Below are 22,990 nucleotides of genomic sequence, written 5' to 3' on the forward strand. Positions count from 1 at the left end.
ATTTTTATTTAAACCCCCACTGAGCAAGCCAAAGGCAAACCTTGACTTGTAATGGAGGCAAACTCCATAAGATGTTGGTTAATGGAGAAAAACAACCTTGGGAAAACCAAGGCTAATTTTGTGGGCTAGTACACTTCTGGCTTCTTCTATGAAAAAGGTGATTGGCTCTTTTAATATAATGTGGGACTTCCATTCTTACAGACATTATATTCCGTGTTATCTCTCCCATTCATTATGAATGTGATGCTTTTCATAATATATTGTCTCTAAAATAACTTGGGTTAATACATAAATTATGAACAGTTACCTCATTTATTCTCATATTTGTAGCTGTTTTTGTGTCAAAATATGGCTTTGATAAAATTATAATACTATTGGAAAACTATAAATAAAATATATTGTCCCCAGTAATCACTTCAATGTTTTTAGAAACCATTTTGTCATTAGCTTGAAGTGCAGTGAACTACTTTTTCCAAAGAGTAATTTGACTACTGTTTAGCTCACTCAAAGCAGCTTCCCCAACACTGGTAACAACTATAAAGGCCAACACTAGCATGCATATGGAGCAAACACACACTTCACACTCACAGTAGTTCCAAACCAAGTTCACCACACTCCAATACAATACACATATGCATGCTGCACTCTCAATCACCATGGCAATATTATTCATGCTACACACAACTGGCCAAGTCTTTGCTTCCATAACCAAAGGTGATAAAATGTGGAGAGTGACAGCTTCATAGAGAGAATGCAGAACAAAAACAGAGTTTAAACTTGAGGCACGGTTCACACACAGTTCACCAGCATACACACCTCAGTTATTGGAGAGAGAGGCAGTTAGAGGACAGACATCCCCCTGGAAGCACAGGCTGGAGAAGATGTGCCCAGCGGCGAGGGGAGAGCAAGAGACAGAGAGGGCTGCAGAGGAAAAGAAAGATACAGAGAAGAAATCATAGGTTAGATCATACATTATAAACAAAATAGGCAAAATACTGCACTGGCTCTGGGGGTTCCACCAGAATACATACAAATAAATGAATGAGAAGGTGCTAGAGAGTGATAAATGAGTATTGAAACCTCACTCATCAAGTTTTTGAGAAAAGAAGATTGGACGGGGCCATCTGGGTACAAGTGTAAGGAGACCGACGGTCCCTGATTGAGTATGGGTGGGAAAATAGGGCTGGTGCAAATTCATATGTAGTAAGAAATTTACAAATATGTTATTTTAATTCTCTGTTAAAACAAAACCACAAAAAGACACACACTCACCAACACAAACACACTGTTCTCTCTGGATCAGTGGGTGTGAAGGCCCTATTCCCTTTAAAGCATAGCACAGTACACACACAGCCTTTGATGTTTGTTTCTGGCTGATCATTTATTTATCTTACGGGGCATTCTGACACAGCTTGAACAGCAAGGCATTGTATTACAGTCTTGTTTTAGATATAAGAGAGACTATATAAGGTTTAGCAGAGGGAGGAGGGCAGACCTCTGCTGTTCTCTCCTGCGTCTACAGAGGAAAATTACTCGCATTGTGTTTACTCTTATCAGCTAGATAAATGAAAAGAAAGATTATCATAAAAACCAAATGCAAAAAAATCAATGAAAAACTGTGCCAATCATTTTATAATTTCCATTATCTGTGAGATATGAAGTGTTAGATCTGATTACATGGATAATTTCAAATATCATTTAGCCTGTTACCAGTTGGTGTCTCCTTAAAGGAAAATCTGATTTAGAGGGATTAGTGTTTATTTTTTAACATGCATTTCTAACTAGATTTTTATATTTCAGGCTTTACTTTCTGAAGTTAGAAATGTTCTGGATCTCTCCTTCATTGAAAATCTATGAGATTTTAGCACACATCTTAACAAACTGCCAAATTTAATGTTCATGTCCATAGCAAAAACTGTGCAGGACAAGATATGCAACAAAGATTAATACTTAGAGTTAGGGATTTGAACAAAACCCCAACAGAACATAACCTAACCCTAAAAATGTGCAATAGCAATAGTGATGCTAGGCAAGAGCCACTTGCCTAGCATCACTATGACATCCAATTCACAATTTTAAAATGTAATACTAATTCTGAATTGCTTTATCGTTATAGCAATTGAAATTTCCAAAATTTCTGTCATAAAGAAAATTGGGATGCCAAGAGGTTGCACCACAGTATTTTGCCCAAACCCCATTTAAAACCAATTATAAATAGCACTCATCATGGGATTAACTGAGCTATGATGAGGAGACGTTTACGATGATGAACCCCTACTGTACAATTACAGAAGCTGCCTTTCCCATTCTTCTTATTTCAGGGAGTACAGAGGCTGATGGGAAATGGTTTCTTTGTGAGTAACAGCAGGAGAATGACAGGCATGTTAGACATACCCACTGCACTTATCAAGACCATTGGTCATTGAACCATGCTTAAAAAGGCCAAAGAATGTTCTGAGAGTATCTGAAGAATCTCAGGCCTCGTTTGGAATTTTGAGCAGTACTTGATTTGATAAAGAGTTTGTAGAAATAATAAAGGTACATTGTCAGTTAACTGTACAGGCAGTGATATCTCATCTGTACATTGTATTAATGTAATCTGGGCAATATGAATAAACTGACATGGAAGTATGTTTATTTAAACTAATGATTCCACAGCATTTTAACAATGATGGATTACAGCAGAGGTCTCATGCCCATTCAAACTGAGGCTGGAAACTGTACAGTGGATATAAAATGTCTACACACCCCTGTTAAAATGTCAGGTTTTGTGATGTAAAAGAATGAGACAAAGATAAATCATGTCAGAACTTTTTCCACTTTTAATGTGACCTATAATGTGAAAATTAAATTGAAAAACAAACTGAAATCTTCGTGGGGGAAAAATAAAACCTTACAATATCCTGGTTGCATAAGTGTTTATAACTTATAACTGGGGATGTGGCTGTGTTTAGAATTAACCAATCACATTCAAACTCATGTTAAATAGAAGTCATTACACACCTGCCATCATTTAAAGTGACTCTGATTAATCACAAATAAAGTTCAGCTGTTCTAGTAGGATTTTCCTGACGTTGCATCTCAGAGCAAAAGCCATGGTCCGCAGAGAGCTTCCAAAGCATCTGAGGGATCTCATTGTTGAAAGATATCAGTCAGGAGAAGGGTACAAAATAATTTCCAAAGCATTAGATATACCATGGAACACAGTGAAGACAGTCATCATCAAGTGGAGAAAATATGGCACAACAGAGACATAACCAATAACTGGATGTCCCTCCAAAATGTATGAAAAGACGAGAAGAAAACTGGTCAGGGAGGCTTCCAAAAGGCCTAAAGCAACATTAAAGTAACTGCAGGAATTTCTGGCAAGTACTGGCTGTGTGCTACATGTGACAACAATCTCCCATATTCTTCATATGAATGGACTATGGGGTAGGGTGGCAAGACGGAAGCCTTTTCTTAAAAAGAAAAACATCCAAGCCCGGCTGAAGTTTGCAAAAACAAACATCAAGTCTCCCGAAAGCACGTGAGAAAATGTGTTATGGTCTGATGAAACCAAGGTTGAACATTTTGGCCATAATTCCAAAAAGTATGTTTGGCGCAAATACAACACTGCACATCACCCAAAGAACACCATACCCACAGAGAAGCATGGTGGTGGCAGCATCATGCTTTGGGGCTGTTTTCCTTCAGCTGGAACCGGGGCCTTAGTCAGAGTGGAGGGAATTATGAACAGTTCCAAATACCAGGCAATTTTGGCACAAAACCTTCAGGCGTCCATTAGAAAGCTGAAGAGGAAGTTCACCTTTCAGCACAACAATGACCCAAAGCACACATCCAAATCCACAAAGACACTAATAGAAGTTATTAATAATGGTGGAACTGGCTCTTACTTCCTGACTTTAAGGCGAATAATAAGAACTGTGCTTGTGCTGGCAGTGTTTTTTCTTGCAGATAAATATGTTGCAGCATAAACAGACAGTGCTAAAAATAGCTCTGTAATAATTTACAAATGCAGCCAGTGCTTTCTGCGTTGTTCAAGAGACGAAATACAGCAGTGCATTTGAAAGTATTTACTTGAAAACCCCTACACAGAAAATCCATCAGTCATTGTGGAACTCCTACAGTATTTGACCAGAGACAGGTAACATTAATCTCACTTCAGTTAAGGTGAGAAAATATTGTGACAATTGTGTTTACAGTGAACAGCGCTGCACACCTCAACCCAGATTATTATTGTTTATTAGAACAATAGGAGCTTTGGAAACAGCTATGAGCTTTTCTGAAAACTTGGTGCCTTGGTGCCTATGGTCTACACAGGCAAAAGCCTTCTAAGGCAGCTTCCTAATCATAATGGAACCTCATAAGTAACTGATTTGGAATCAGCAATCTTTGGGTGTCATACAAACAGTGCTCTGCCTACTTGACTAAATCGAGTTTGATGGTAGCATATAGCTAAGCTAACAGCATGATACTCCAATAAGCAAAAAATAAATGGCACATACAAATATTGTTGAAAAAATTAATAAATGGAAACACAATAGTAAACATTAAATTAGACTATTGATTTTTTTTTAATTTACTGTTGGAGCACATGGGAACGCAAATTATAATTTTTTTGCTGTGGTCTTATTCACCGCTATGGTAGTTTAGCCTGCTACACTTCCCTTCTGCATTTCAAACCCAGAAATGTGAAATGGGTCTATAGTATTTGTGTCAAGAGCGAACCATTAATGCCTTAAAACGCTTCCTCAGTAGACAACTTTAGGTTTTAGAACAGGAGGGAGGGGTCAACTAGACATTTAATTACTAAGAGAAACACCTCCAACTGGTGAATGGTCTAACTTCATTATCCCCAGAAAATCTCCACTTCTAAGAGATAAACCCTCTAATTTCTCTGAGGGTTAGAGGTCCAACATAAATAAATTACTTGCCCAGCTCCACCTGAGGCCCATCTGTTTGTGAAGGGTCCATAATGTAATAATGGGAATTACCATTTAATGCTGTTCAGTGATCAGTTTTGTGTAGGTCTCTTAAGAACACATGCTCCTATTTTACCTCTAAAAGACGCTGAGAGCAAATATGTAGGGGGCTATTTATCAGTTATAATAACTCAATCTATCGATAAGTTCCTCTTTGCATTAAAATGTTTATCTAGACTTGGAGTATATCAGTTGGTTCTCAGTTATACGGGTTGGTACGCATTTGTACCACGGTTCATCTGATTTTGAAGTCTAGCGACGCATATGAAGTATCTGGTTTAGCGGCGTAAAATACACAGCGTGTCTCTGTAGATGGACTCGGCTCAATGGACAGAGCAGCGTGACCACAAAGAATCTTAAAGCTCAAGCTCAGCTTTGTGATTATCAGTGAGAAGCAAGGCGTGAGAAATGGAAACCATTTGAATTCGGCACAGAATTCTACATCACCACACTGTAGTTGGGGACATTCATCAAATAAAGGTCGAGAACCACTGCATTAAGTTCAATCACTCTGATTCAAACAAAGGGACATTAAAAGCCTCAGAGGTTGAGCCACGCTGCAGTATATGTCACAGTTCTTATAATGAACAACAGGCTTCTCTGTAATCTAAAATATTTTGTTCCAAGCACAAGGAGTGCCAAAAGGTGAACCCTGAAAGGAAATGAAAAATCACTGGTATAAAAAGTCAGTATGTTATAGTTCTCCCTGCTTTGCCATGGAGTGGGTGCGTGGGAGCCTTACTTCACATTAACCCTATTTACAATGTGTAAATGTCCACAGATACCAACATTTTCCAGCTTAACACACAGAAATAATGTGGAACTAAACTACAAAGTAATCAATAACATCTGCGATTAGAGTGGGCCATCTATTTGCACACATGCAACTAGATGGTACTCCGTAGTCAAAATGCATGACAACGGGTAACCAGAAGGCTTTGCAAGGCAAGATCATCCTCTATTGTAAGCAATTAATATAGAGTAGCTCCTTAAAGGAATAGTTCACCAAAAAGACTTCATCATTTACTCACCCTTATGCCATCCAAGATGTGTATGACTTTTTTCACTCAAATTAAGATATTAAGTTCTTATATATATATATATATATAAAAAAATCACCCCCTACTTCTAGCAAAAAATAACTTAAATATTGACCTGTTTCTCACCCACACCTATCATATCACTTCTGAAGATATGGATTTAACCACTGGAGTCATATGGATTACTTTTATGATGCCTTTGTGGAGCATCCAAATTTTGGCACCCATTCACTTGCATTGTATGGACCTACAGAGCTGAAATATTCCTCAAAAAATCTTAACTTGTGTAAAGTAGAAGAAAAAAAATTTACACATCTGGGACGGCATGAGGGTGAGTAAATGATGAGCATTCGCGGTTTCATCTTAAAAGGTAAAGTTTGCCATTTTTTCAACGTTAAAGCTGAGGTGTAATTAATGTGCAACCAGCGTCACCAAATGGAATTGCAAAATAAAATCTTTAACCGTTTGTTCAAAGATATTCCCGCCCAAAACATGTACAATTTGTCAAGCCATTGTGGCTGCGTCAGACTGCACAACCATTAAAATGCAGATTTTCTCTAACCGATGGCTCGACCAACTGTGTAAGTTCAGGCTGGGACAGTATGTTTGTCTACCAATGGTTTGAGTTTTAAAACGAGAGTTTTAAAACAGTGGCACTGAAATGTCACCTTTAAGAAGATCTATTGCATCTTGTGGTATCAAGGATAGGATACATCAGACTAAGGCTGCAAGTAACTTTTTGTTTTTATTAATAATGTATTTTTAAATGAATAATTCAGGTTTGGCTTAGAAAATTGTGTGGAAAAATTATATTGTCATTGATTCAAATCGTTTTCCACTTAAAACCATTAAAGCGATGATAAGTTTGTGTAGCATAAGGAAGACGGGGAGAAATATAGCCAGTTGTTTACCACATGCTTTTTTCCTCTTTTTGTTCTTTCTTTGCAGTTACTTAAGATGTGAGGAGGCTCTCAGCAACAGCACATGCACACAGCTGCATTTAGGTTCCATGACAAAAGTCTTCAAATAACATGGTATGTTTAGAGTACAGCAAAACATATCAAAGGAATGCCATGCTGTGCTGCCTCTCAGAGAGGACACATTCTTATTGTATTTATTTACAAAGAGTTTTACACATATCATGCTGAATTATTCATAATCTCCACCAATCCAATATACATAAAGAGGAGAATATAGAGAACAAAGAGGGCAGCAAACGGGAAAGAGAGAAATGAGTCAATGTCTTCCAAACAAACACAAATATTCATTGGAATTCTGAGAGGCTGTCAAGCTCAAAAAAGGGGACACCATAAAAGTAGTCCACACGACTCTTGTACTATTTCCCAAGTCATCTGGAATCATGCAAAAGGTTTTTGCGAGGAACAGACTGAAATTGAAGTCATCTCCAACATTGTTCACGTCTAGCCTTCGTTAAGATTAAAAAATGGCTTGTTGATGTCACTGATGTCAACGTTGGTTCATTAATGCGTACTACCTAACGAAAAACACAATTGTTGAATTTGTAAATCTTGAATTTTCTAGATGAAAGCTTTGGGGAAGGGCAAGATCAGAACAAATGTGTTGTTTTGCTTCAGAAACTTGGAATGTAGCACACAAGTAGTATGAACTACCTTTATAATACATTTACGGTGCTTTTTTCTTTCTTTTTACGAGCTTGACCCCTGATCACTATCGTTGCATGGCAAGGGCTTTTTTTTTTCAATTAATCTTCTACATGTTTGAGTGAATTATTCCTTTAGTACATGCCATTGCTTTATTATATAGGCTTAAATCAACTATATTATGGTCAGGACTTAACTGCAATCAGAAAGAAATAACATTCACATCAATTGTTCATCTTTAAGTAGTATATTTTGATAGTGTCTGATGGTGATGAATGGACACAGTGGTACAACAGGCAAAATGAGTGGAGAAAAGAAGGAGAGAGAGAGCTAGACAGAAGGTTGGATGGGTACCTTAGATGTTGGCTAGGCTGTTGGTGAGCGAGTGTACGTGGGGTTAAGGCTGTTAGAGTGGGCAGACTGGAACCGGAGCTCTCCTCCCAATAACTTCTGCTTGACACAGAGGCTGCAAAGAGAACAAGATGACAACACACAAGTTGAGACGCATCAAACACATGCTGTTGTAGCAATCCATGCTGCATCGTTAGCAGGTTTATTTACATATTACAACTGTGAAATGCTGCGGTCACACACTTTCAAGTTGAGAATCCAGTGAAGAATTGACATTCATGGCTTTGGAATGTATGCTGCAGATTTATAAATAGTGTTCTCTTTATTACAGCTTAATGGCATGGCAATTTATTTACTTAAAACTAGGCCTCCATGAAATGTGCATCCAAAAAATTCTACCAAAAGATCTGCAAATGTATTCCTATCCCTGTAATTCATTCATAAATACCCCTTGTGTGCTAAAACCATAAGTCACATAATCACTTATACCACAGGTAAGAGGTGATGACACAAAGCTTCAGGTTGTGACTTATACCCCCATACCAGCATTAAAATCATTGTGATATAGCCTCTCATCGCTTTTATAAAATGCTGGTGACAGAAATACAATAAGACAGTAATATTTAATGAACTGCTAATTTGATCATTTATAATAATCACAATAAACAACTCTTCTGCAAAGTAATATAGTTCATTGTCTTATGGGGCCGTTTACATGGAACACAGTTTTTCAACAGTTTTTCAACAGTTTTTTTGTTTCTTGTAGACATACAGACATCTTTGAAAAAAACGTTTAGACACGACACAACTTTTAGTGTCTTGTGCAGGAGTGCAGCATTTTTTCCAAAGTCAAGTTAACTTTTAAAACGTGTCTTGAGACACCCGCATTCGGTTCTATTTGTTCTAGCTTTTTTTGTGCAAAAAGGCGTTCAGTGTGAACAGTCCCTAACTTCAGGCCTATTACTGCTGCCAAGCAAAGTAGTAACCTGGTGCAATAATATAGAATCATATCCAGAATCAGAATTTAGGAACTATTTATTTTTTAATTATCTATTAAATATTTTGGCTAATTTAAAATCGTTAAGCTTCCTATAAGAGTGTAGTCTTCTTAGCTCCTTGTATCAATATTTAGTGTCTGCATAAAAATGTGCCTCTGTTAAAGGTGTTGTGTGTTCTATGCTCAAAGCCTCCAAGTGCTGTTTTTTGGGTTACTTTCTCAACATAAAGAACAACTCTGGATCTTCAGCTTATGCAGCTTATTCATTTTTTCATGCAGGCCAAATAGAGTCTTCAAAGATTTGATTTCTGGTGGAAACTCTTTTAAATCTCAACATCAGCAACTTCAAAAGCAGACTGACCCTAGCAAACCACATATGAAAATTTGAGGTAATGTTTTGTTTCTTTATTGTTCCATTTTATTTCGATGTCCTTTCAGCATTGCAGAGACTCAGAGGTAATGTCTAGAACTCTTTTTACAAGACAATTCTTCAACACACTTATTCTTATTCTGCAAAGGATTACAATATCGTTCCCAACAGGGAATCTTATCTGCTTAAACTTCAAGGACAGACATGCTCAGAGCACCTTGGATTTGGGGGACTGACATCAAAGGTAAGCCAAGTCAGGCAACATTTGTTATCAGGTATCTCATTCACTCTGTCTGAGCTGTGCTTGCCACATTCTATACAATTGTGTGTTATGTTAAACCCATGTCAGTGTGCAGCTGAAATATCTGCAATGAGGGTCATAACAAAGAACATAAATAAGAACAGATCTACATGTCACAAATGTTTAACTCTGATCATTTGAAATAAATTTATATTTAACTTAAAAATAACCAAAGAAAGATCATATTCATTATATTTTAAACTAATTGCATTGTCACATAATTCTAAGCTGAATGACTTATGGTCCATAATTTGCATAGCTATAGCTAAAATCTAACTTGCAAATATCTGGAACCATCATTATTATGATATTGGTGGCCACATCACAGATTCATGCCAAATAATGAGTTTAACAGTGCAATAAATCTAAAAGGTTTGCAGAAGTTTTGCCTGGAAAGAACTGATGGATTCAGTGCCTTCAAAGCGATTGGCACAAAGATGAATTTTTCTCTTTGAGGCATAGCCTGTGTGAACAGCAGACAATGTAGCTTCCTTTCAGTTTGAGAAGTGAGAGTAGGGAAGAGTGCTTAGACAGTAATGCAGGCAGCATGCCCACAGGAGCATCTTAATTAGAGGAGGGAGAGGAAGAGAGAGGGAGACATGTGCGGTGGGGAATCTGAATCTCTACATGAGAGAAACAGCTCTTCTAGTCTGAGGTGGCAAGGTCAAACCAAAAGGAATGTATCAAGCCTCACTGATGAAGTCTTGTGTGTGTGTGGTTGGTGAAGGAACAGGTTCATAATGCATATGCTTGTCACTTAAGGTGGGTATGTCTTGTTCAAACACGTTAGAATGCAGAAAAGTCTACCTTTGCTAGAAAAGTGATCCCGGAACTGTGGCGTAGTGGTTAGTGAATGAGTGGTTTAGCCAAGGTGCTCATGGGGGAAATGCAAGTTTGAATTCAGCATGCGTTGTATCCTCATCCCATTTCCTGTCTCTTTAATGTCTCTATCAATAAAAAATAAAAAAAAGAGGCAAAAAGCCTCAAGTCATAAAAACAATAGAAATGCCAATATAATGCATCTGTGGTTCCCTTTATATCTGCCATTAGCATGCATCTGGATAGATTCTAGATATATATATTTAGCTGGATTGCATAAACACCCTGCATTACATTGTGTCTCTAGTGATTTTGGATAGAGATCTGATCGCACTTTCCCACATACAACGGAAAACAGCACTGACATATTACTATAGCTGCATTTTACTCACGTATTTGTATGTGGATAATGAAAAACCTTTCGCATTCACACCTTCATCCAATGTTGAGTTCTCTGACTACCTCCAAATGTATTTTCAGTGATCCTATCACAATCCAATCACAAAAAAAAAATGTGAACCACCATTCTTAACAGCTTATCAAATGTTCACAAGTTTTGAGCACAGACTTGTTTTCGTTTTGATGTCAAAATAGAAAAATAATCTGTTTTTTCAAATACGCTGATTTTGGTAGTTTTCAGTGTATTTGTGTGCATGTAAACACACTCAATGTGTCTTGGGTGCATTTACAACTGGATTTTATTTGGTTAAGTGTAATTTGATTGTGATCCATTTACTGAAAACACATTACTTCGATGTGTAAAGGTGGCCTAAATCTTACTGCAGCTCTGTCCATCTTGAGATCTATTTGCAGAACTGAACCCCTGCTTTGAAAGGGTAACAACTTCAAAATATCCTTCATTGAGGCGCTTTTACACTCAGCTTTGAGTCTTCAGGCATAATTGCTATCCTCTGCCAAAGTCAATTGCTCTCTAATAATAACAATCCCTCACTTGTGGTCGCTAACATTCACAACTCTTTCAAATGCTGTCTTTTATGTTGCTTTGTCTTTTTGCACTTGGTGAGACACTTCAAAAATTCAATTGCTAACTCTGAGCAACCATATTTATATATATCTCTCTCTCACCCCTTCATCATACTTAATGTGAATGAGACTTATTAGGCAACTTGTCATTTAACAAAGAGATTATCAAGGTAAATTATCCTAATTAACAACAGTTAATTAGTTGCTAATGCTAATACCTTGCATTTTTCCACCAGGTGGCAAAATCAAAAAGGTATAAATTATTTGTAATTCGTCATCTTAGACATCCTTAATAACTAGCTAGTTTAATTGCTTACTTTTTTTATCAGCAGGTTGATCTGCAACTTATGGGTGTCAGTAAAATAATATCTGGTGGAATTGTGTGACCTCAGGTATTAAAAGACTCATCTATTTAGCCAGGCATACACCTAATTTATCCCACACTTAGGCTGCTTTAGTTGAGTCTGCCGGAACTAGAAACATTGAGCATGATCTCAAACTCTGCAATAAATTGAATGGCATCTACGCTTACATCTTTTTATTTGTTTCCCTGTCTCAACCTCGGGACTCCTATCCTGAGGTCACCAGAACCGGCTGGATCCAGCACCATTCCTGCTTCATGTTGGACTCCACTGCTACATGTCGCTGAATGATGATGACTAAATGCGGTCGATTGATGGACTACGATCGTGAAATGGAATGCATAGACTAACTATTGCCCACAAAAGCCTTCGTCGGCCAATTGACAGGGACACTTGCATCTATGTGAACCTCTACAATTAATCTAGATGGACTTCAAAGACTTTGGTCATTAATCTTACAGTTCAAACACAATCGATTTTTACTCACTGACACCTTAACACTTAGTTTAATGATTTTAAAACATGATTTTACCTATACATAATTAATATTTACATTACATTCATAATGTTAGCCAGAGGGGAACTGGCCCCCACAGTGAGTCTGGTTTCTCCCAAGGTTATTTTTCTCCATTAATCTACATCTTATGGAGTTTTGTGTTCCTTGCCACAGTCGCCTACGGCTTGCTCACTGGGGTTATTAACTCTTTCCCGCCAGCGTTTTAAAAAAAAAAAAGTTGCCAGCCACCGCCAGGGTTTTTGACGATTTTCGCAAAACTTTAATGGCCCGCAGAATATTTAATTCCATGAATATATGAAGATGCTATATATCAAAATAAAGATCTGAGCCTCTGCTTTTAGGCAAATAAAAAACGATTTTATTTTATCTTCATTTGTTATTTTTAATGCCATTAAGGCATTAAAGGTAGGCTTTGTCAAAAACAACATTTCGGACAAAAAGCTGAGAAAAAGGCATTTCTATCTACATTTTGAGCTACATTCTCAAAACTCCACTTACGTTTAAGACGATCGCAGTCTGTTTCTTTGATCAAAGAGTTAGCGTACTCTTTCAAAACATGCGTCATGGTCTTTCTTATCAGTATTCCACCTAAAACACGGATACCAGGAAAATTCCGTGTTTGGCGGAAGCTTTTTCATAAAACCCGGAAAATTCCGTGTTTGGAAGGGAAAGAGTTAATATAATTATCATTTAATTATTTTTAAACCATTAAAATCAAATTTTGTCTAAATTACACAATGATGATTAATCGACTTTATGGACGTTGCAGTTTTTGTCGTCTGTTAATGCTGATGTTCTGTGAAGCTGCTTTGAAACGATGTGTGTTGTGAAAGGCGCTATACAAATAAAATTGAATTGAATTGAATTAATTCATACCATCAGGTTAATATTTATCTATCATCACATGTAATCAAAGAGGCAACTAAAGCAAGGTTTCTGTCATTTCCATGTCTCAGTAATCCAGTCATTTTGGATCTCTAATTGGAGGTAAAGCCAAAGTTATTTTGTGTTGAAATGGCCTTTCATTCCCTGCTGCCAACAGCAGGGCCAGGAAGCTAATTGAGAAACTCCACTGAAAATGAGTAACTTTCATTATTAGACCTCTCAAGGCAGTGATAATCTTCCAAAGTGGTTCAATTTGCTAGCGCAAAGCACTCAAGACCAGCCTGACCTTTATAATGTTCCTATTTCCAATGCCAAAAACACTTCAGAACTTTACAACACAAATCCGTCAAGACTTAAACTCCTGCCATGGAAAGGGGGAAAAACACTAGCTGAATGGCTTCAGGAACTATGTTTTAATGGGCATTCAGTGGCCCACAGGTCTGCATGCAAGACCTGGCTAATGCTTGAGTTGACCGAAACCTCTGAATTTTTCAGGTCTCAGAATGTTTGCATTTTACCTCATCTTGAGCAATAGGACATCACACAATCCATTCAGTAAGCTTCATTATTGAACTGATACAAAGTACCAGGGTCTCCCAAACAGGTATTTACAAATGTGACTGCCAATGACAAATGCAATTAAATCTTTTTACAATAATAAACAAATAAAAATGTATAAAAGGTTCATGAAAATGATAAGACTAAAAACAATGATAGTGAAAACAGGTGAAAAGATGTGAATTTCATTATTTATTAATATTATTATTTATTTTTTAATAAAATACCAGGGTATAATTAAAATACATATTATAGCTAATCAGGATTCAGCTGACAAAAAAATCTTGAGAACCCCTGGGCTATACCCTGCATGATTTCATACCAATGACAATATAAGACCCAACTGAATTACAGTTGCATTTAAATTATAATATTTCACCAACAGCCATGCAAATATCGCTCACAGACATCCCTTATAATGCCCCAACTGTCACCACCCCCCTTGTGGAGTAAGCATTCATATCCGAGGGCAATGTCAACTTTTTTCTGATGCATGATATAGTTATATCACTGCCAACCCAGTGAAAAATATCTGATTGGGATTTCTGGGCAGTGACTTTTCAACAACTAATACAAATGTGTGTGAGCCATAGCATAGACTATTTAGCCAGAGACGGAGCACTTGTATTAAAATGAATTGGAGATGTCCAGAAGAAAGGCAGCTATTTAATTGGCCCATCTTCACAGCAAGGTCCTCAACCAGGGGTTCAGTGGTGATACGGCAGTTAGTTCTCCTAAAAAATCTTCCCTTGATAGCAGCAAATAGTGAAAGAAGAAATACTATAGAAAATATCCGGACAACTGCAGACTAGCAGACAATCACTGCCTGCCTTGACCAGGAGAATTTAACTGTGCATTCAGGTCTTATAGCCATAGACTGGGTCTGAATAAGTAGGATCTACTTTACTGATGGAGTAGTAGAACTTTTCACAGAAGAGTTTTTACAGCCCGCCAGGATGAATAATAGATAGGAGGGAAGATCAGAAATTGACCAGCACACCATACCATGCACTGATCAATTATGTAAAACTTTTAGAAGAACGCTAGGGATAGAAGTTCTTCTCTCATCTAAACCCACAATGGATGTGGGTAGACAGATAATTCAGAACATGGTTAAAGTGAGAATGAGGGAAAGAGAGAGGAGGCTGGCGAGAAGAAACAAGAGGTGAAAAAGTTATGAAATTCAGCCTGGTGTGTCTTTGTCATGGTGCAAATGGGAATTAACCACTGGAATGTATTACCGGCCTTCTTAAACACTACAGGTGCACATAAATGAACAGATGAATTACTAAGGGGTACAGCATTTACCTTGGTTTTATTTACACTGAAAGCTGCAGAAGCTTTTTGTTCTGCCATGCCACTTTATGAATTACAACACTAAATATTTCATAAATATAGATGCAGTACGATGTCAAAGTCAATCTTTAAAAAAACAAAAAAACAAAAGGGAATGTTTGTTTTAAGTTAAGGACAGGGCTTCAAATATGCATGTTGAGTTACACATCAAATACAAAATTAATTAAGCAGAATTAGATATAATTCCATTAAGGTGTAATATTGTTCATTTATTATAGGTACATAGCTGTTTAATTTATGTTCTTATGCAGTTAAGTATGTTTACTTGCCCGTGCATTTTATGTAGTCTTGCTAATTATGCACCAAAGTGTTGTAGTGTGTGTTGTAGCCCCCTTTATGTGACTTTAAAAATGTATCACAGCAGAGGTACTGTTATGATAGTGTGAAGGCAGGAGAAGGCAGACGGGAGGTTCGGGTCTAAATGCGGTTCTTTATTAGCAAGGAAATAATAATGACACTAACACAGGAACAAATTAAAGGTCCACGATGGGAAAAGAAACTAAAACATGGAAGAACATTCAGGGGCTACACAGGTTGGGAAAACATCCACGAAGGGCAGGGTTACCTCGAACGAACACACGAAGGAACAAGAGTGAACATCAGAAAACATACCAAGAGACATCAGCAACGAACATGACACGTCAATGATCGACAACAGAGAGGGGAAACAACAGGGTTTAAATAGACAGACACGAAGATGACAAAATAACAAACAGGTGCGGACAATAACACAGTGCAGGCAGTGATGAGGGCCGGGAATCATGGGAAGTGTAGTTTCTTTGACAAGGACTAGTGAAAAACACGGGGCGGACAACAAGGAAAACGTGACATGGAATGTGATAAGTGAAACAGAAAACACGGTGCAGACAACAAGGGATCGTGACGGGTACCTTCTAAAAAGCTATTGCTACACCTAATATCTAATAAACTATTTTCTAAATAATTGGGCACAGGTTTTATGGTTTAAAAAAGGGCTATTTATAGAACAAATAAGTCACCATTACCTGAAGTGGGCAAAAGCAGACAGTCTGGTGGATTTGAGTGGTGTAGTTTATTGGCTTCTAGAAGATGCAGGAATAAACATGCTGAGATCACTGAATTTCCTGTCTATTCACATAACTGAAGCTTACACTCTTTCCTTTTATTAAAAATCCCCTTCAGGAGGAGGCTCTGATGCAATTCAAGGGATAGTTTCACATCCAATTATACGATTTCTGCCTTCTCATTCAGACAGATGTTCAAAACCGTAGTGCAATAATGAAATTATATTTCTGCCCCCAAAAATGTTCAAACGAAAAGGTGTCTTTAATAAAATCTATTTTACCTTATCTGCCGATGGCCGTGACACAATTACCTCACACCGCACCATTTCATACGGCATATATCACTCGTGAGAAATGGGTCTAGAAATGTGGGAAGCAGCATGGCTCCAACAAATACAGTTAGACAACTTACAGAAGCAATATTATAGCCTACTACTCATCTAAATGAACCTGACAAAACAATGCTACAGAGCATTATGTAAGCTTCAGCAGAGACCATTATAACAAAATATGTGAGGTCTACTCAACCTTTAAAGCTTTGAAATGAGTGTATAAAGTATTAATGTTCACTTCCTGGTCCCATATTTCAACTAGAAGTCTCAGACTGTATTTCCCAACCAACACTTTCTGTGACAGTGATAAGGAACAACAGGCTTTGAAGCCAAAATCACAGAGAAAGGAAAGTTGAAAGAGAATGGAGGTTAGAAATATTGATATCGCGTCAAGATTATTTCAGGCATGGCTATGAGAGTTTGTTTCAGATGGAGGGCAAGGTGTAGGGGTCATTATGGGAAGACAGACACAGGGCTAACAAACTCTCTCATGTGTTTCACTCATCAGATACTCAAGGACAAGTCAGATTTCATCAGGCAATAATTGAGTCAGCCACGGAGATCCTCACTGTGTGAGAATGGAGCAATTTAGGCAACGACCACACAAATATTCTTTTTCTATCCACACTGAGACGCTCTCCCAAGTGGACTAGGAAACAGATATATATCTGAAAACAATGATGTATTTGTTGTCATGTGATACTGTTTTGGTTGAATGGATCACATGACTATCAAGATGGAGGCCCGTGTTATAGTGGCACTATTGTGCCCGATACTCACTTTGATACCGTTGTTAAAGTTAAATGATACATTGTACAACATTCACATTGCATTTGGCAAACAGCCAAAACACACCAGAGAGGGAAAGTGAACGACACCAGAGCACAGTCACTGGCGTGCCTTATTGTGTTTTATTATTATTGTGAAGCCGAAGTGTTCGAGAAGTTTATTAACAGTTTTGTTGCCTTGAACTGACTGAAATAAGAAAGCCCTGAGAAGGCTGTGCTCAAATGGACTAAGGCAGAAAATAAAAGCCTACCTGAAGCACGTCACTGCTCCCCGTCGTCTCATTCCATACCCAAACAGTGTTACAGTAATATATTAGGAAAGAAATATCTGTTTTGTAGAACAAAGTCACTACTACAAAATGACTGCCTCAGTCACTCCTACAGTATGACCAGGTTGGTAAGGTTACCTGCATTTCTTTGACGCAAATGCAAGCTTTGGTAAGTTTGATGTAGTTTTGTTTGATAGTGACCTACACTGCCTTAAGACTCAAAAGAAAGCCTCTTTGGTCCAACAAATTCTGTAGGCACATTTACCAGCACGTGGGGGAAAGAGAGATGTGTATTGTTATTTATAGAATTGGTTTGCTCTACTTTACAGCAGTGCGTTTATGTCTGCAAGCATGTAAATAACAATACTGCAAATCCCCTGTGGAGATATCTGCATAATTAAATCAAGCCGTGATAACATTTCTATGAGTCTGGAACAAATGTGCAGGTAAAATCAAATATAAAAAAAGTTTTAAATTACCCTTAAGAAATCGTATGTGATCAATGAAAGTGAATGGTGACTGAGGCTGCCAGTCCCTAGCATTCTGCCCACCATCTCTCATTGTGTTGAACTGAAGTCAAACATGTTTGAAATGGCAGGAGGGTGAATAAATGACCACATAATTTAATAGTTCCTAAGCCCTAGAATTTCTCTTTCCCTCACTCCTTATCTATGTCTGCATTAAGTAACAGAATTTATGAATTTCTGGTTGAGATACTTACACCATTGAAACAGAACATGTTTCAATGTTCCCCCTCCAGGAAGTGTTTTTAATCTTTTTACTTAGTTGTATCATATAACCAAGAATGTAATTTTCCCTTTAAGGCCCCAGTACACTCAAGGCGAAGTGCTTCTTTGTTCTTCACTCGGAGCCAAAAAGATGTTTGAAACAGCAAAGCAGACATACTGTTTGTGAACATTCAGACACCCACCACACTGCTTGGCAATGCCAATGTTCAATATGACATTAAAATGCATTCTGCGTTCCTGTAGCTCAACTGGTAGAACATGGTGCTTGCAACACCAATGTCATGGGTTTGATTCTCAGGGACAGTGTTGGGAGGGTTACTTTTGAAACGTATTCCACTACGGCTTACAGAATACATGCTGTAAAATGTCATTTGTAACGTATTCCGTTAGATTACTCAAGGTCAGTAATGTATTCTAAATACTTTGGATTACTTCTTCAGAACTGGTAGATTTTTCACTTGTTTTGAATAAAAAAAAAAAAACTGCCAGTACACCAAGACAAAATACACATGTTAAAAATACATTCTCTGAAAAACCTAAATATCTTATGCAGTGTTGTTTCTAAAACAATATAAAATCAAGATGATCTTGTTTTAAGGATTTTTTGATATTTTTACAGGAAAATAATACAAAAATTATTATCAAGAATATGATTTTTGCCCTAATATCAAAGGTCTTTAGAGAAATTATGATACAATGTGAATTTTCTTGATAAATAAATATGATCGTGTCTGGTAACATTTGCGTGTAAAATGGTTAGAAATAGCATTTTAGCCTAGCGTAAAGCTGACAATCTACACAAGGTATATTTCTATTTCTTGTGCTCCAAAATTACTTCAAACTTACTTCTCTGTCTGCTCGTATGAATGTAACACATCATAAGAAAGTGTTTCACCGCCGTTCAAATGCACTTTGGATCACATCATTTATAAGTATAAATGTTTTCCATCTAAAAAGGACTAAATATTAAATTAAACAAATGACAATAAAATGCAAAGTAATCTCTTCAGTAACTAAAATACTTTTTGAATGTAACTCATTACTTAAATTGTGACTGTAGTGGAATACAGTTACTTATATTTTGTATTTTAAAAACATAAATCTCATTGCATGTATTCAGATACTCCGCCAACCCTGTCCAGGGAACACACATAACTGATAAAACATTTATATTGTGTGTAGAATGCCTTGTATAAAAATATGTACATTTAAATGTTATCAATGACTTAATGCCTCATTCTATGAATAGAATTTACACAAGATCAATACAAGAAGCTGTATTAACTACTCAATGATTATTTAAAGTAATATATACAGTAGAGTATGTGTAGTTTTTAATGTTTACCTTTGCATTCATGGAGCTAATGTGCTAACACGCTATACGCAGACATAATATGAACCAATTACGCAGTTATTGTAATTTATGATGATACTGATACTAAAGCAAAGATGGGTGAGTAAAGGGGTGTTAATGGGTGGAATACAAACAAAAGAATGTTGATAGGCTCATCTTACATTGGGCAGATGTGTGAATGCCTTTCTGCTGCAGATGGCACATGAGTGAAGCAGCACTTCAAACATTTCAAACAACAGAGTCAGCGGGCACTTGGATTTTATTCCTTAGGCAGACAAAGTAAAATCTTGAAAAATGTCTCTACGCAAATGATCGCACAGATGTAGGTCACACCTATCGATGATGTGGACCAATGGCAGTCAGGTGTTCAGCAGTGGTTTCCTGAAAGTTCACCCTGGCGAGCTGTTACGAACAACCAAAACAAACTCAAAAACGCCACCTTTTTGGCCAGATTTTGTTCTAAATGACGTCACACCTGTTCGCACCTGGGCCTTACTTCCCCTATAGCTCAAGAGCATGACAATAATAAATCTCACAATTTGCCATGTTCACCATTTCACACACTACACTTTTCACATAGGAACCACTGACGGATCAATCAGATGGAGAGGGAGAGGGAAGAGTGAAAAGAGGACTGGTTGCCAGAGCTAAAATTAGTCCTTAAGTGTCAAGGTTAGAACACAGGAGGCTCAGGCGAGAATTAATTGTCAAGGATGAGTGCGTAGTAGGATACAAGTTCCAGACACCTTTCTACCTGCTGGGTGGGTGGTCATTCACAAGAGCTAGATGGCATGTGATGTCCCCAGAAGCAACCCAGTGGACAGGGAAATTACTTTCTGTGCAGACACCATTCACAAACGAATTGAAGGGGAAAGTGATCTCAATGCGATCTGGTTTTGAGTTGGAGTTACATGATGCGAGAAGAAAGAGAATGGCTAATGCTGCTAAATGGTTAAGGCCCAGCTGTTCAGACAGCACTACAATGGGACAACATTTAAAATCCAAAATTAATACAGCATAGTCACAAAATTAATCCTGACAGAGTCATCAGATGTGAAGTGGGGTATTTTGCGATAATGACCACCTGACTGTAGATTATCCCACTTATTACATGCTACTATTTACCAAGACAAATCAATAGATAAATAAATGAAATACTGATTTCAGTTTTATTATAATTTATTTAACTATCATTTCTGATCTTATCAGGCGCAATGTGACAAAAAAAAAAAATCTGTCTGCACTAAATTCAAAACTGCCATGCAACCACAGATAATCAGAACTTACTTGCTATTTAATGTACAGTTATGTGGAGCAGGTTTTTAAACCAGTGAGATTTCACAGTGTGGGCCGTGCAATCCAGCACAATGCAGTGCCACAGAAACACAAACTAAACAGTTGACAAACTGTCCTGTTCCTAGTTGATCATTACGATCAACTAGGTGGTAGGTGGTTAGGACAAAAACTTAGTTTTACATTGAAACAATAGCTGTTCTTACTTGTAGCTTTTATCACTTCAAATGTTACCAGGTTAGAAGGATGAGTAGAGGATAAGAAGAAAAGAGTGACAGACCACGAAATGTTCAGCAGTCATTATACAAAAACATTTGAACTCAGAATGCATTGATTGTCCAGTCAGAATGAAGTATTTCAGAGAGCTGTGTAATAAATGAACGCTTCCTTCTGTTGTTTATTTGCTCCTTACTTTTTAGTGTAATATTTTCATTGTAATTTCATTCCCACTTTTGAAAACACCAGTAGCATCTTAGTTTAAACTATTTTGAATCCATCTGGAAGAGATCAGCAGGGTACGGCTGAGACAGACTGCTTTAAAATTCACAGTTCATTGACAGAGACGTGATGGTATGTTTTAAAGGAAGTGCTTGTTGTGTGCTTTTTTTCCCCCTGCATAGACTCTTTGAAATTCTGTGGAGATATTACAGCAGCCTCACAAAAAAATCATGGTTTAATGATGCAAGAAAATTGAGAGCATGTGTCTCAAAAAGAATAAGTTACTTAAGTTACACCAAAAATTTTTTTATGAAATGTCAGTGCATTAGATAGAAAGTATCAAACCAAATGGCACCTGCATACAAATGACCTTTTCCCAGAACTAAATTCACTTTTCTAAATCTTTTGCAATTACTTTTCACCAACTGGTCTCAGAGTCATAAGTTACATAGGTGTTCATGCAAAGTAACCACATTTGAACAATACTTCAGAACATTAACTACTGTAGGTTCCACAAAGTTTGACAACAGAAAGTGTCCATGTACTGTCTTCATCTTGAACAAAACATAATATTGAAGTGAACTGGGCCCATTTTTTGAGGTTTTAAAAGCAGAAATGGAAGCATATAATTTTTATTAAAGCACTTACATGAATTCTTCTCTTTAAACACATTATTTTAGCTGTAAAGGTTAATAATATGTTAACACATGTATTGCTTATGTCTTGTGGATATACTTTTGAAACAGTGAGTATTTTAACATTTACAGATTGGACCCCTTCACTTCCATTGTCAGTGCCATACTGTAACCCATATATAATTTTTTTTTATTCCCTTTTCTCCCCATTTGGAATGCCCAATTCCCACTCGAGTAGGTCCTCGTGGTGGCATGGTTACTCACCTCAATCTGAGTGGTGGAGGAAAAGTCCCAATTGCCTCCGCATCGGAGACCGTCAATCTGCGCATCTTATCACATGGTTTGTTGTGCATGACACCGCAGAGACTCCCAGCATGTGGAGGCTCATGCTACTCTCCGCAATCCCCGCACAACTTACTTGGTGCCCCTCTGAGAGTGAGAACCACTAATTGCGACCACGAGGAGGTTACCCCATGTGACTCTACCTGTATACACACACACACACACACACACACACACACACTCTAAGTGTTTGCCTGCAGCAATATGGTCCTCAGCATGGACTGCTGAGAGGTTTATTGGTGCTCCCCAACCCACATTGCTAGAGCTGTACACATCCAGAGTAACAAAAAGGGCTGGTAAAATCACTCTTGACCCCATTCACCCAGTACACTTCCTTTTTGAATGGTTGCCCTTTGGCTGGTGTTACAGAGCACAGAGCCATAGAACAGCCGGTCACAGGAACAATTTGTTCCCATCAGGCCATCCACCTCATGATCAGTTAAAACTGTCCCCAAATACTTTCCTTTTTGTCAACACAGCCATGTGCATTATTCAATCCATCCATTCCTGCTTATATCTATATTTCATTTATATTCTTTAACATATACTACCACCTTTTCAATACATAATATCACCTGCACATAACTGTATATCTATATCTAA

At 37.5% G+C, this 22,990-nt stretch overlaps 1 protein-coding gene across 6 annotated transcripts in view; it reads right to left on the reverse strand.

The window, feature by feature from the left end:
• Positions 1-22,990, reverse strand: part of LOC127638926 (splicing regulator ARVCF-like) — a 240,378-nt gene that overhangs the window by 149,418 nt on the left and 67,970 nt on the right. For 5 of the 6 annotated variants that reach the window (XM_052120692.1, XM_052120709.1, XM_052120734.1 and 2 more), the window contains exons 2-4: positions 22,310-22,530; positions 7,999-8,110; positions 817-921 (exon numbers count right to left, since the gene is read on the reverse strand). The gene's annotated coding sequence lies outside the window, so the exon portion shown is untranslated. The remainder of the gene's footprint in view (positions 1-816; positions 922-7,998; positions 8,111-22,309; positions 22,531-22,990) is intronic. The other variant, XM_052120700.1, reaches the window with a different exon arrangement.

Source organism: Xyrauchen texanus, chromosome 4 (assembly GCF_025860055.1).
Source record: "Xyrauchen texanus isolate HMW12.3.18 chromosome 4, RBS_HiC_50CHRs, whole genome shotgun sequence".
Classification (NCBI taxonomy): domain Eukaryota; kingdom Metazoa; phylum Chordata; class Actinopteri; order Cypriniformes; family Catostomidae; genus Xyrauchen; species Xyrauchen texanus.